A 13,312-nucleotide genomic window follows, 5' to 3' on the forward strand; every position below is an offset into this window, starting at 1 on the left:
TAAGCCTAAATATGACAAAACCAAGAGCTAACGTTTAATCATAATTTTCTAAGCATTGTTTTGCTCTGCTGCAGAGCTGTTGCTGCATGTTTTGCATAATATATAATAAAGTGATACAGTTTAAAAAAAATATCTTGGAATGTGTAAAGGTAACAGAAGGTTCGCGCTGTATATTGTATTAAATTATCACAGGTTTGGGCCTGTTCTCTCTCGGTTTACTCTGCCAGAGACAAGGATTCATATGACGTTAGATAAAGTAATCATAATATGACAACTTGTCTTGTGTGCACATGTTTTAATTTAGCAGTAAGTTTTCTTATATACAATAAATACACCATTGAAAATGAGGTGCTTCTTAAGATTCCCATAACACGTATTAGTATGCCAAGATCTCATGAAAAGCTTTGTCTTTATACTGAACTAAACTTTCATAGATTTGATATAGAGCACTATGATTTACTCAACAGAAAAACAACCCGATAAGTGAAGTTTCCCTGAAAAAAATTTAGTAGTCAATTGAGGGACACAGGCACTTACTTTGGACCTAATGGATGAAGCCAAAGTATTTAGAAGTTTGGATACTAGGGAAAGAAAACAGCACAGCCCCACAGGGAAACCTTTGTACAGGGAAACCTTTGTTGACCCTTTATTCAGAAAGATGCCTAGATATGCCAGGCATTGTGTCAGGATGAAGGTGGACTTCTGAAGTTTTAAAATCAAATGTATATTGTAGAAATCTATGGTAATCTGCAAACTGGTCTGAAATTCCTAAACTGATCCTAGGCGAAAACTCATATGCTCCAAGTTCTCCGATCTGTCGGGATTGGTGCCAGAATCTTGGTGAACGGTCTGGGAGCTGTGGCCAACCTGAAGGGTAGAACCACAAACTGGGAGTGTTAATCCTCTATTAAGTCCAAAAAGTGTTGGTGTTTTAGAAATATAGGGTATGCATCTTAGATGCTTGCGGAAACCAAGAACTCAAAACTCTACAGAAGCCACTACCTAAAAAACTGAATTGATTCAGAACTTTGGTAGGGACTACGGTAGGGTTGTCCCGATACCACTTTTTTTAAGACCGAGTACAAGCACCTATACTTTTTTTCAAGTACTCGCGGATACCGATTACTGATACTTTTTGATGTGTCAGAATTTTTTGTTTTACACTTTTTCTTTTTTCCATCAAATCATTTATATGTGATTTGTGCATGTCACTTACCTACCTTTTAGATATACTTGTTCTTATTTTTTCTTTATCTATTTAGCTTTGTTTCTCCCTCCCCCTCTCCCCCTCCATCCCTCTTCCCCCTTTACTTCCCCCTCCCCCGTCCTTCCCTCAAACCCCCCTTCTTTTTTATCTTCCCCTAGTTGACAAAGTGGCCCCACTTTTTGTTTCCTTGAGTTTGGTGATATTTTGCTCCTAGATGCTTTCTTCATGGAACATCCCATTCCACTTCCCTGGAATATTTATTTTTTTCATTCATTTTTAATACTATTACTTTTTTATTTAGTTTGGTTCAATTTTTTAAAATCTACTATCAGTGTGCTGATGTACAATTGGATCCAGTTACATGGTGGGTCATCACTGGAAAACCTAAAATTTCTAGCAGCTACTTGAGGGTTCTTCGCTACATGTGTGGGGTTCATCAAGGATTATCTGCCTTCACAGATGGATGAGTTTGGAAGCCAAGTCAGCACGACGGCCCCAGTCACCACTGCAGGGTGGAGTGAAGAACAGAATGTTCACTTACAGTTAGTTGGGATGATGGCACCTAATCCCAAGTGTAGTACCTGACGCTTCTGGTGTCCCTTTACCTGTACCGTGAAGATCCCCTCCCATGCTTCTTTCTATGTATATATGGGAAAAGTGGTAGAAAGTTTTGTGAAGAATTCCCCCCATGTCTTTTAAATTTGGGTATAGGAATATCTGGCGAATGGAGCTTCTTAGGTGGCAAGAGCTGTTCCCCTAGAATGAGTTTGACGTGGCATGTGAAAAAAGTAGCGCTTACAGGAAGAAAAACCTGTCAGAAAAAGATCTTGTCTAATACCGCTTGGAGATGTGAAAAATTTAAAGGAACAGATTGCAAATTTGGGTCATTTGAGAATCTTGGAGCCCATATGCATTTCCCTTACCAATGGTTTGAAAAAAGAACAGCCCCTTCAGAATATGTATTGACTATCATACCCTACACAAAAGAACTATTGCAGATTAGTATACTGTCCAAAGATAGATGATGCACTTGGATTTTGAGGAAGGGATGTTATCAAATCCCCATGCACCCCAAAAACAAACAAAATACTGTTTTCATATGTCTACTAGGCATCTACAAGTTTGAAAGCATGAAGCCTAATATGAGTGGACAAGGAAACACCTTTGTGGTGACGAACCACTTTACCCGATATACACAAGTTGCTTGATGAAAGATAAAAAAGCTTTTACTATAGCCAAAGTTCTGGTGGAAACATGGGTTTGTTCATTATGGACTACCTCCATGGGTGGTCTGATCTAACAGGGATCAGAGGATTAGCAATTTCAGCAAGTCCTAATCTGATAGGTGCCTACTGCCTGGTTGTGACCCACTCTCCCTCTTCCATGGTGCCTGCTTCCTGTGTTGCTTGATATTGATGTATCTCCCTATGTAGTAGACCAGTGTCCTGACATTAAACTCCTTCCATCAGCACCCCTTGCAAGCCAAAAAAAAAAAAAAAAAACAACACAGGCACACTTTGGGAGTTTCAGGAGACCATACTTTACTTAAGAAAAGCCTAATGTATTCAGAATTATTGATTAATTAATAATTAAATAAGAATATGCTGGGGCACAGATTTTTTTTAAATTCATGCTGGGGTTAGTCACTCACTTTTGAACTGGTAATGCTGGGATTGGGAAGCCATTTTGACTTGACAAATTATATCCTAGGGGAAAGTATAAATGTTATTATTTATGTAGGGGCCAGTCACTGAACTCTGCACTGTTAATGTTTGGTCAGTGAGCCAAAATTAATCTCAATAGTTAGCCTTTCCAAAATTGAAAAAAGTATATTGTGTAAGAATGTTAACATTTATTTGGGGGTCAATCCCTGGCAAGAAGTCTATTTGTGGGAACGATGGGATTGTGGCATCAAAGAAGAGACATGGGACCCTGGCATTGTCCATCTTCTTTAGGAAGTTAGGAATCACTAAGTCTTATCTAAATAATTTACTGTCAAAAATGAACTATATCATTGGACTGAGTCTGATAATTCGATCATTAATTTGGAGGTCACTCACTCATTTGCACTATATAGAGCTTTATAGAAAGGCTAATTTACAAGCACAGACACAAAGGGAATGCTGTACTGCATGTGACAAAGAGTACAGAGCTCCACCTGCCGGCTAAAAATCAATTAAACTAACTGCCATTTGCAATGTTGCATTTTCACATGAGTAGAATTAAATTTCTGCAAACCTTGTAGCAGTTTTTTTCACCTGTTTTCCAAGCTATTACAATACAAAATCTGAAATGCCTAAAACTTTTGTGGGGGTAATAATATTTGGTAACCCAGGAATTTGCAGCAGAATTATTCCTAAGTCCGTCCCCAAAGTCAATAGATTCCAAACACAAAATTAGATAATGATGTCTTCCCAGCAACACTGCCCCATTCCTGAAGCCAACCGAAGTCTACAGTCACCAAACAAGATATAACACATGGATGTCCTCCAACAGCATTGCCTCATTTCTGATGCCACCCAAAAGTCAAGATATACCAAGCAAGATGCAACACAGCAATGTCATTCAGCTCCAGTGTCCCATTCCTGTTGCCATCTCCTGTCAATGTTGCCAAGCAAGATGTAACATTTTGGATGATCTCCAGAAGTTCACCATGTGGAGTCTTTGTTTGGGGCAAGCATAGCAAATTTTCCAAAGCTGAGCCAAAAAATTGTCATGCCCTCAAGCCTTGTTATGTTAATAATTATTATTTTTTGCTGTCAGGTTACCATTTGGTCTAGTTACAAGGGGGGTCTGATAAATGGATACAGTAGGAGAGACCAATATTTTCAGAAGCACTTTCAGGGGTCATTGCTGCAAGTATTTTTTTTTCAGACAAGTTTTGGTGCAGCAGCCCCAACTTTTTTGGCAAGTTTTTTGTAGTTATATTTATAGAATGCAATTATCTTTTGCATTAGTCTATAGCGTTATTGCAAATGCTGAAAAAAGGATGATTTTTATAGACTTTTGCTATGATTGTCAGAGCAACAATTTATAATGGCAAACCAGAAGTTAGCCAATTTTACATAGCAATTTGCATTCCACTGGAATCTGTGGTACAAGTGGAATGGCTCCAACCACCATTTTCCAGTCCAAAGAAATCAGTGTTTTCCAACTGTTAGTCAAATAAATTCAAACCAGAAATGTTTTACTCTGTATGTCATCTAATTTTTTTTAAATATATCTAAATGTACTGTAGCACCCTCTACTATAGGTAGGTTCTAATGTAGGATTTTTTGTGAGGTAAAAGTGTCAGCGCAGGTAAACTTATGCAGGCCTATGCTTCAGGCTAGGCCTGTTTGTTTTGATCTGGGGGCAGGGAGTGGTTAGTGTAGCAGTGGGTGCGATCACCTGTGCTTCAGTACTTGGGTGTCTCCCCTGCGTTCATGGATTGTTCTGGAAGAGGGGCCGGACTAGGGCTGGAGTGACAGGCAGCTTATGTGAGGAGCCCTGACCAAACCCCACAAGGTATTGGCAGGGGCAGGCCTCCCATATAAGCTGAGGTAACAGCTCACTGGGGGCAGAGTTGTCGGCTAGGAGAAGTGGAGAATGGAGTACTAGGCAGCAGCAGGAGGCCATCCCCATCTGGGGGGGGTGCCGATCGTGGAGGAGTCCGGGAAAGCTGTGAGGAACTTCATCCTTACAAGGTTATGGGTGAAGTCCTCATCCTTACACGGTCATAGATGAGGAGTCCTGGAGCAGAGGGGCAGCGTGTCACTTACCACTGTCTTCAGGCCACCTGATGCCGCTTGTCACTTGTCACTGTCTCCTGCTACCAGATGCCGTTTGTCACTTGCCACTGTCTCCTGCCACCAGATGTCGCTTGTCACTTACCACTGTCTCCTGCCACCAGATGAAGCGTGCCACTTGCCACTGTCTCCTGCCACAAGATGCCGCATGTCACTGTCTCCTGCTACCAGATGCCGTTTGTCACTTGCCACTGTCTCCTGCCACCAGATGCTGCTTGTCACTTGCCACTGTCTCCTGCCACCAGATGCAGTGTGTCACTTGCCACTGTTTCCTGCCACCAGATGCAGCGTGTCACCGTTGCCTGCAACCAGATGCAGCATGTTATTTGCCACTTTTGCCTGCCACCAGATGCAGCGTGTCACTTGCCACCGTTGCTTGCCACAGATGAAGCGTGTCATTTGCCCCCGTTGCTTGCCACCAGATGAAGCATGTCACTTGCCACCATCACCTGACACCATCACCTGTCACCAGATGAAGCATGTCACTTACCACCATCACCTGCCATCAGATGAAGCATGTCACTTGCCACCATCACCTACCACCATCACTTGTCACCTTCTGCCAGAGAGATGCAGCGTGTCACTTACCACTGTCTTCAGGCCACCTGATGCCGCTTGTCACTTGTCACTGTCTCCTGCTACCAGATGCCGTTTGTCACTTGCCACTGTCTCCTGCCACCAGATGTCGCTTGTCACTTACCACTGTCTCCTGCCACCAGATGCAGCGTGCCACTTGCCACTGTCTCCTGCCACAAGATGCCGCATGTCACTGTCTCCTGCCACCAGATGCTGCTTGTCACTTGCCACTGTCTCCTGCCACCAGATGCAGCGTGTCACTTGCCACCGTTGCTTGCCACAGATGAAGCGTGTCATTTGCCCCCGTTGCTTGCCACCAGATGAAGCATGTCACTTGCCACCATCACCTGACACCATCGCCTGTCACCAGATGAAGCATGTCACTTACCACCATCACCTGCCATCAGATGAAGCATGTCACTTGCCACCATCACCTACCACCATCACTTGTCACCTTCTGCCAGAGAGAGGACATGGAGAGAGAGAGGGGGAGGGGGCAGGGAGAGAAGGTGAGGGGGGACAGGGAGAGAGAGAGGGGGGAGGGGGAGAGGGACAGGGAGAGAGAGAGGGGGAACATGGAGGCAGAGAGAGGGGTCAGGGTCTGGTTAGTGACAGTGCTCAGGTCACTCACTTGGATGGTCCAGGGGGGCTCACAGTCAGTGGCTTTAATGTGGCTGTCGAGTGCTTTCATTAATCTTCCCGTCCCTCCTCCTATTTATGGATGCAGCACATGGGCAGGGAGAAAGGGGCGGGAGAAGCGGTAAGTGTCACAAGCTCACCCAGTCAGGCATGCTGGATGGCGCAATCCCAACACATCACATCACCCAAAGAACACCATCCCCATGGTGAAACATGGTGATGGCAGCATCATGCTCTGGGAAAGATAGATGGTGCTAAAAACAGGGATATTCAAAACCTGTACCACTCTGTGTGTGAGTTGAGGCTAGGATGGAGGTTCACCTTCCTGCAGGACAATGACCCCAAGCACACTGCTAAAGCAATACTTGAGTGGTTTAAGGGGAAACGTGTAAATGTGTTGGAATGGCCTAGTCAAAGCCCCGACCTCAATCCAATAGAAAATCTGTGGTCAGACTTAAAGATTGCTTTTCACAAGAGCAAACCATCCAACTTGAAGGAGCTGGAGCAGTTTTGCGAGGAGGAATGGGCAAAAATCCCAGTGGTAAGATGTGACAATCTCATAGAGACTTATCCAAAGTGACTTGGAGCTGTGATAGCCGCAAAAGATGGTGCTACAAAGTATTGACTTTAGGGGGGTGAATAGTTATGCACATTGACTTTTTCTGTTATTTTGTCCATTTGTTGTTTGCTTCACAATAAAAAAAAAAGACATCTTCAAAATTGTGGGCATGTTCAGTAAATAAAATGATGCAAATCCTCAAACAATCCATGTTAATTCCAGGTTGTGAGGCAGCAAAACACGAAAAATGCCAAGGGGGGTGAATACTTTTGTAAGGCACTATATTTCTGAAAAGTGCAAATGTGGAAGCAAAAATGAAAAAAAAAAAAAAAAAATATAAAGTCACCATATAACATATGTCTCTTTGAGCCTGGTATGAATGTAACAGCATCCCCAACCTCTAAAGACCTAATGGTGACCCCCAGAGTCAGGAAGAGCCAACATCCTTCCTTGTAGTGTGGGTTATTAGGCATGGTGGGTGTATTGCAAGTTAAAAACTAGGTGCCAGCCACTTTTTGGAATGCAAGAAAAATTTCTTTATTGTCTCTTAACAGAACTGGGTGAGAGAGGCTTAGGGACAGGACACCCTTAGGCAGATGCAATATTAATTGTCAGACTCTGAGACAAAAATAATAGGCAGACAGCTATACAGGTAGAGAGCTTTTAAGCTGGATGCAGACACTGTGGGCCAGATTCTCATAGAATTGGCGTTGGCGTAGTGTAAGCCATTTACACCACGCCACCGCAAATTACTGGAGCAAGTGCCGTATTCTCCAAGCACTTGCTCCGTAATTTGCGGCGGCGTAGTGTAAATGGCCCGGCGTATGGCCGCGTAATTCAAAGGGGGCGGCTTGTATTCAAATTATGTACACATATTCGCCAGCACACCAAGGATCATTGAAAAAACGTCCAAAAATTTAATGCATAATAGCGATCCAAAAAGCAACGTTTCGAGGTCACGCAGGACCTCTTCGTCAGGCAATCTTTTGCCTGACGAAGAGGTCCTGCGTGACCTCGAAACGTTGCTTTTTGGATCGCTATTATGCATTAAATTTTTGGACGTTTTTTCAATGATCCTTGGTGTGCTGGCGAATATGTGTACATGATTTGCTTTCCGGTTCCCAGCTGGTGATCGTTTCAGCACCCTTTTACTTATTGGCCATTTTCCTGGAAGGTGTGCAGTTGGAATATTTTGTGATTGTATTCAAATTAAGCGCGCCCCCGCACCGATCGAACTGCGCATGCGTCGGGCGGAAAAATAGCCCAGTGCGCATGCTCCAGCTCACGACGGAAAACGTCAATGACGCCGACGTGAGCGTCATTGACGTAAAGTCGTATTCAAGAACGACTTAGTAAAACGACGTAACCGACGGAAAAAGACGACGCAGACCCGACACAATACTTAACACCCCTCATATAGCAGGGGTAACCTTACATTTACGGAAATGACGTAAACGACGATGACGCGGCGCAAATTCGTACGGGAATCGGCGTATCAGGCTCATTTGCATAGTCAAATGAGAACTGAACGTAAACGCCACCTAGCGGCCAGCGTCGAATGACATCTAAGATCCGACGGTGTAAGTGACTTACACCTGTCGGATCTAGGCCGTATCTATGCGAAAATGATTCTAGGAATCATACGCATAGATACCCGGGGCCAAAAACAGAGATACGACGGTGTTTCCTGAGATACACCGTCGTATCTCTTCTGAGAATCTGGCCCTGTATTTGTAGAACTGCTGTCTCCTATGGCAACTGATCTTCGTACAGTCAATCGAGATCCATACACATAACAGTAACCTTTTATAGATCTTCTCTCACATCTCACAGTATCGTACTGTAGATCTTTACTCACTGATCTTCCGGTCTCTCACTAGACTTCAAGATCACAGACATCACTGGATCCCTTTAGCTCTTCCACAGCTAACCTGTGGTATTCTTTCTCAAGCGTCACCCCTGCTAACCCGCTGGGTTACTGGCTTGCTGAAGCTTTCCCACTTGTTAACAATCCTTGGCTGGTGAAAAAGCTGCTCTGGTACTTCTTCAGACTTTCATAACTGATAAAAGAAGTGGTTGTCCCTTAATGGCGACTGTGTCTCCTTTATGTCTGACCTTGATCCTCACTTGCCTCTGGTAACAGAAGCGGTCATCCCATGTGGCAACTGCTTCTCCCTCACCGCTGACAACAATGCAGTTCCCAGTCCGGTGGAACCTCTGCAACTTGGTTGGGCTTTTGGCAAAAAGCCCCAACCCTGCGCTGCTTCTCTCAAACTTGGATAGGCCTCAGACAGCCTAGCAGCCAGTTTCTCCCAGTATAGGCCTCAGGCTTCTGGCCTAGCAACCCAGAGCTTTGTAAACCTGATCACTTGACTCCTCCCAAATAAATAGGCTCTCCCAGCACACCAAGGGACTAAATAAATCCCTGCCAACTGACTGAGACAACCCATCCACTCCTAGTCTGAATTCACTCTGCCCTGCTAATTCTAATGCCACAGGCAACAATGCCACCTAGTGACAGAGAGAGGTGCATCAACTCCAGAGATAAGAAAAAATGGAAAAATCCCCAGACTAGTTACCACCTAGAAAGCTAAATTTGTTAGCAACTTCGCCTACTACCAGGGTGCTACATCCTCCCCCTGCCAAGGAAATCTACAGTACGTCTCGGAGTTAGCAACAAAAAAGCTATATTCTCAATCCTGAGAATGAATGTCCTGGCAAAACTTGGTAGGGTAACAGGGAAGAATGAAAAATGGTAGCGTACCACATGAAATAAGTAAACATAGCTTATGTACAAAGGCAAGTGGTAGTTCACACAAGGGCAATAAATATAAGACAGTATTTACAGTTTTACGTGTGGTGGACCACCCAAACAAATGAGAGAAAAATGCAAAAACAGTAATTTTATATCCTAACTATCTATCTAGTATATACATAATAGGGAATAGAAAAGTTAACATTAGTATGCAAGTCATGGATATTGTCTCTCCTTAGCCAAGGAAGACACGAAGGGTGCTGGAACATCTGAAAGAGAAGAAATAGACAATATAGTCCTAGTCCTACAGCAATACGGTGCAATATGTACATAAGTGAAGTTTGTTCACTCTCAGCCGAGAGCAACAAGTAGTGCAAAAAAAAATAACACAGTGGTATATCTCAATCTACATATAAACTTTTAGCAATGACTATATCTAGACATAGCTACAATTGAAAATGGCCCCACCCCATTGAGGGTGCCACCCCTTTTCCATAACAATTCTTTAAAAAAAATCACTTAGCAATTTATTCAGGAACTTTAGCAAAAATGAACTAAGGATTCGATCAAGCTGGCACTCTGACGCCACCATGTGGTCAATATCAGAGAACAGCCCTTGTTTAATATTTCAGTCCAATAGTCCACTTTAAGGTAAGAACTTGCCCTTTTTGCCACAGCACATTCTACCTAACTAACTAATCACCCCATTGTCCTTGGAGCCCCAAAGTTCAATGTTCATTTTACTTGAGGTGCAACAACTTGGTCAACAACTTTCGTTTCCCAGTAGCTTTCCTTCACAGGGACCTTCCTTCTTCACAGGGACAATTCCAGGGACAGGTGCATGGCCATTTACAGGCAACACGTTTAGCCATGCCAACATGCAAGGGACCGTAATTATTGAAGAACTGTCCATTTTCCTGGTCAGCAAAGTCCCCTTGAGTTTTAAGTATTTCTCAGACTGCCCCTGACAGAGCCGAAAACTTCACAAAGTCAACACAACTCCACTAACAATTTTGTAGTCCACTCTGGTTAGGATGAACTTGTTACAGTCCAAACATATCACCAATAATATCAGGCAATTGCAAAGGCTTTCCAATTGAGCCAGTCCTGGTGATTTAGTGCTGTATGTCCTTTTGGCTAGGCTGACGAATAATTACACAGATAAAATAGATGTGGCGACCATAACTTTAGGTCTGTAGGATGTTTGCATACTTATCAGTATGTCCATCTTCTTCAATTCACAACAAAGAGGAATATCTAAGTAATTCCAGATAGCAGCATCGATCCATTGCATTCTTTTTTTCTTCCAGAGAAGCGGGTACATACAGATATAGATAGCCATACTTTTTGGCTACCTTCTTTATGACAATTCTCTGTAGCTTGGACATCCTAGGCAATGCTTTGGGATCTCCACAACCAGGTAGAATCTGCGTGTCCACTGCACGTTGAACCCAATGCCCAGCAAGAGTATCAGGTTTACAGGATAGTTCGACTGACAGAATTAGATTTAGCAGTTTTAGGAATTCAGGGCTGGTTTGCCAAGGTATCTGCTGGGAGTGAAGATGGCCAAAAAGTTAGAGAGGTTTTTAAACTAGGCAACGGGTCCATTGGTAGAGATAGTCAGCAATGAACATATTCTAGAGGCTAGTATTGGGGGCATTGGTGGTAGGTTGACTTAGGCCTTGTACACACGACCGAACATGTCCGCTTAAACTGGTCCGCGGACCAGTTTCCGCGGACATCTCCGACCATGTGTAGGGTCTAGCGGACAGTTTTCCGGCCTAGCGGACAGGTTTCCAGCGGACAAAAGTTTCTTAGCATGCTAAGAAACTTGTCCGCTGGGAACATGTCCGTCGGACATGTCCGATGGTTAGTATGACTCATCGGACATGTCCGCTGGTTATGACGTATAACCAGCGGCCCGAAATCCTGCGCATGCGTCAAATTGATTCGACACATGCGTGGAAGCATTGAACTTGCGTGTTAGAGAACGTCGGTGTCTTATACGTCACCGCGTTCTCTGTCCGCAGGAATTTTGGTCTGATGGTGTGTACACACATCAGACCAAAAGCTCCCAGCAGACATGTCCGATGAAAACGGTCCACGGACCGTTTTCATCGGACATGTCTGCTCGTGTGTACAAGGCCTAAAGCACATAAGTATAAGTAAGTATAGTAACAAGTCCTATTTGGAATCTCGGAACACCCAATAAGAGGACAGTATGCGACCGGTCTAAACTACGTGGCATGTTTACCCATGCCAGGAGCCTGGCAGACAAGATGGGTGAACTAGAGATACTGTTGAACGAGGAGGATTTAGATTTTTTTTTCAAAATTGTCGCTCTTTTTTTGTTTATAGCGCAACAAATAAAAACCGCAGAGGTGATCAAATACCACCAAAAGAAAGCTCTATTCTCAAAACTTCTTATTATAAAACCTTTCTTATTATAAAACCTCTTTTTTTTAAATAATCTCTCATCCCCATTTGGATAATTAACACATTTTTTCTTTCGTAAAAATTGTAATCCTCTTTTTGCACTTAGAGGCGCCTTTGTTTGTTTTTCTGTTAATCATTAGAGATCGCTTGTCTCTCTGAGTAGGGCCTGAAGTGTATGAAGATGTCTATCCCTTCCAAAACAGACTTTATTTGCTAGGTCCTGATATCCAGAGCGCCCTTGATATATACTTTTTTACTATAGCAACAGAAGAATCTTATTGCTGACTGCTACGAAAGGGGGTTTTATGCAATTAACTGCTTTTGCTAAGATATCTGGTCCTTCCCTGCCTATTTTAATACTTATGGTCCTTCCCTGCCTATTTATAATACCAATGTGGTGGCCGTTCTTACCCGCATGGACGTGCACAGGTGTCCTGTGCACCCATAGCAGGCAGTCCCATTGATGCCAATTGCTGTGTCCCAGTTAATATCAATGGGACTGGCTGCAACGGGATGCACGAAACACCCATGCATCCCTACGCGGGTAGACAGGGCCCTTGCATTGGTTATGCCTTGATGCATCCCGTGTGAACAAGGTCTAAGATATTTTCACGGAAGAATTATTTTTTGTATAGCAGATACTCTGTCCCACCAGCTATCAGGGTAACCTCAGACAGAAAAGACCTGCATTGTCTAGAACACCAAATTATTTGATTGCAGTTAATTCTGATACATAGCTCCCAACTGTCCCTGATTTTGAGGGACTGTCCCTAACTTGGAACAACGTTCCTCTGTCCCTCTTTCCTCCTCATTTGTCCCTCATTTTGGTCTGATCTATATAGTTGTATATAAAATGCACTTTTTATTTGTTTTAAAGTGTTTCCCAGAGCTAAACCTTTAATCCAATTTCTAAATAGCTACATTTGTAAATGTCAAAAGCCAGTATAAAGAAATAATAATGGTAAAAAAAAAGAACTTGTGTGTTTAGTATTTTTTTTTGTATAATTCTCCTTTAAGGGGGCGTGGCATGGGGTGTGTCCTGTGCCTACATATGTTTACTAATAGATGTTCCTCGTTCCCATCTCAAAAAGTTGGGAAGTATGCCGATATAATATTAAATTCCATTGCTTAGTCAACTTGCATTGTCTATGCAACTGAATATTTCTCAATTGCTCAGGAAAGCACCAAACTCTTTGGCCTTTATATAAAATGTATCAAAGTGATTGTTTTCATGCTTATTTATCAAATCTGTTAGCAGGAATTAATTTTTTAAATGTACACAAAGCTTTTGCTTGTAATTCACACTATTTGGCTAAGCCGTTCCTGAAAGGACTTCAGAAGGCGCGTTTCTG

Source organism: Rana temporaria, chromosome 10 (genome assembly GCF_905171775.1).
Source record: "Rana temporaria chromosome 10, aRanTem1.1, whole genome shotgun sequence".
NCBI lineage: Eukaryota > Metazoa > Chordata > Amphibia > Anura > Ranidae > Rana > Rana temporaria.